Source organism: Egretta garzetta, unplaced genomic scaffold, assembly GCF_000687185.1.
Source record: "Egretta garzetta isolate BGI_Z169 unplaced genomic scaffold, ASM68718v1 scaffold328, whole genome shotgun sequence".
Taxonomy (NCBI): Eukaryota; Metazoa; Chordata; class Aves; order Pelecaniformes; family Ardeidae; genus Egretta; species Egretta garzetta.
The window spans coordinates 1558706-1562076 of record NW_009260525.1 but is presented as its reverse complement, the minus strand read 5'-3'; positions in this window follow the sequence as shown (position 1 = coordinate 1562076).

Genomic DNA, 3371 nt, shown 5'->3' with positions numbered 1-3371 from the left:
ACAGAACTGTCTAACGCAGAAAATGTGCAGGACATGTCTTACCACATTAACATAAAAGCAAAAACGAATGGTCTAATTGTAAATGCAAGTACTCCGTTTAATCCATAGGACATATTTCTACATGTGAGAAATTTAAAGATCTGAAGATCCTATGAAGTCCAAGCCTGCTATGGAAAATTTATTTGTGACCCTGGCAGGAAGACTGAAGATTACAAGTTAGATTTCTCCCTTAATATCAAGTGGCCTGACCACCACTGTCAAAAATTATTCGGACACTAAATGAATTAAAGAGTCTATCTAAGTATGAGAGATTATCCTGCTCATTGAATTGCTTCATATCAGAGAGCAATGGGTCAAGGACTCAGGGGTAAATGGTCTTGTCTGATGTTGGGTTAACAAAATCAGGGAGGGAAAACTTGAAGGAATAACTACAAAAATTGGAGGAAGTTATGCTAATCTTTTCCTGTGATGAAAAAAAAAAAAGAAAAAAACATGAAAAGAAATAGGACAGACAAGAATGATATGATTTCTGCAATCAAAAAGGTAATTGAGGAATTCCAGGCTACTGCTATATTTTAATTTGAAGATTTCCATAATCAAGGGCCTTTCTGTAGAAGTTGTGGTTATTGTTTCATGACAAACCTAGGAATGGGAATGAAAAGTTCAGTGTATTTGCTTCCAGAAATTGTGAGAGGCTCAGAAGGAACAGTCCTTGATAGAAAATGTTATCACTCAGGTATGATTGAAAAATTTTAAGGAAATATAATTCATCCACATCACAGATCTGAAATGACTGGTAAAAATACTAGGGTCAAAGATAAACATTCTTCTGATCTAGCAGAAAAACTTGAGATTTTGATTTTAGGGGATAATTGTTATGACATTTATTACAGACCATCAATAAAACATGCCAATGCAGATGCATTCCCCTTGTCCTTGGAGCACACGCAAAAGGAAATAGTAAATGCAGATTTTCTTCCTGAGGTGTTATTCTGCTCATAGTAAAAAAAAAAAAAAAATTGTTCTTCAAATGAGGAAAGAATTTATTTTTACTCTGTAAATAAATTTTACGTTTTGAGACTTAGTGCATGGCAAAATCAAAGAATATATTACAAATTAATATTATATAGATTCAGCATATTGGAAATGCATAGAAAAGGTTTCTTCCTTCGGACTAAGAGAGCAATTTCATCAAAAAAAAATGAAAATTGAATTATATGAGTGGCACAAGAATAATTAAAAGAAAAAAAAAAAGAAAACCAAAAAAAGAATGAATAGCCAACAGACATTTTGGCTGGCTATTTTCAAACTGAAACATAGAAATAAATTGTCAGTTTTTCTGCTGGGGTAAACTAATGTGTGCTAAGGATTTTGCTTCTCTTTTCTCCAGATGGGGGATCTGTCTTGCTCCTGGCATGAATCCCATACGGCCAAATTTCATTCTTGTGGAAAACAGTCCTGGAAAGCCTATATAGACATTTACCATTCTGAGAATAACTAAGAACCTTTTAGTTGGAAAATTACTATCATTTACCTGGGACAGAGTAATCTGGCATGATAACAAGGAATTAATACAGTCAATATAATTGAGAAGTACAACAAGATTTCATCACTGTGTCCCGGTGTTACTGCTCTCTGATTAGCTGTACTTTCAAGATGAGTTTGGCAAAGAATTATCTGGCATACAGTTGACTGGATGGAGAGTCAAGTGAGCTGGGAAGCTAGTAAGGATATCATACTGTTGTTGTAAGAATGAAGTTTTCTTGGACAGAGGTGTTTGCAGGATGTATCTCTGAATGATATGGAACCAGATATTCTTCTGAAAAATCCTTTGAATGGATGGTTGCTTTCTATGCCTAAAAAAGGGTGGGAATACATACCCATGTGGATTTTTTCCTTCCCCAATCCAAATGGATTATAGTGCAATGGATGGAGTTCTGAAAGAGCCATCAGTTTTACAGTTTACTTAGTGTCATCCTTGCATGAGTTATTGCCAAGGAAACATGACATTTTCCCCATTTCACCTCTTCTATTCCCAAGGAGAAAAATTCTGGTATTTTGGGTCTCAGCTGGGTTTAACTAGTCACCTCTCTTTTTGTTACACATTGCACTACTATTTTATTATATTATTAACTATTTTATTTTTATTTTTAAAATATTACTATTATTTTACCTTGAACTTTAGTAAACAATCTAGAATTGACAAATAATGTTTAGCTGATCTTTCACTACTAAAAAAAAAATCTCGGCTGCTGAAATGAGCAAGAGATTGCTCAACATGTAGTGTCAGTGCATCCAGTCTTACTTCTTCTACTGATGTTCTCAGAGTTCTTTGTCTATCTCTGATTTTAGTTCAGACTATATAGCCTGAAACACATCTTCATTTTTGTCATGGGAAATTTTTGGATGGAAACTCTGCAGGATCTGTAAATACATTGCCAATTTTTTTGTTTTAACGCTGACTTCAGTCAAAGTTCCAGAGCTTTACTGAATTACTATTTAGTGACAGAACACGAACACGTATACATTTTAATTCTAGTTCAATATTTAAGTTTTAAAATAGAGAAGTATATTTGCACCACTGCCACTTAGCTTTTAATTGCATCAATTTAGAACCTTGTAATATTGGGACAGGTGATCCTCTTAAACAAAGTGCTTTGTACAAAACAATTATTAACATCTGTGGGCTAGCTAGAACTCATCATTATTTTCAGCTGAACCTTGTAAGAAATTATCATTAAAACTGGATTGCTCTGTCTGCTCTAGTGTTGTGGGAATCAGGCTCATTTTATTTTTGGAGTAACTGTTCAGTGAGACATATTTACAAATGCTGAACTGCTGTGCTTTACTCTGAACAGTAAGACTGTTTGAGCTTAGTACAGGTGCTGTGCATGATATGTTTTACCCTATGCATTTTTCTGAAAAAAAAAGAAAAAAGGTACTAAAAATATTGGTAGTAAAAACTAAACAGAAAACAAAGAAAAAAAAAGAACTAACAGGTGATTATATAGCTAAGAGGGGATTAGAGAATTGAGTTATGAGAATATTTAACTATACACAAACATATATATTAATGCATAAATATATGTATATATACATACACTTACTTACACATGCACATTCATGTGCACATGTGTGTGTGTCTGTTTCCATTAGTCAAATATAATTTTACTGGCACACACAGGTATATAAATGCAGCAATAATGTTGTGCAGCCTGCAGAGAAGATGAATTCCTCACCAGCTGCAAAAAAAGTCAGGAATGGTTTTGATTCAAACATGACCATGTGTATGTGTATAGATTACACATAAGATCTATGAAAATTAGTTCAATAACTCCTTGACTCAAATTATGTGTGAGGAAAGAGTTGTA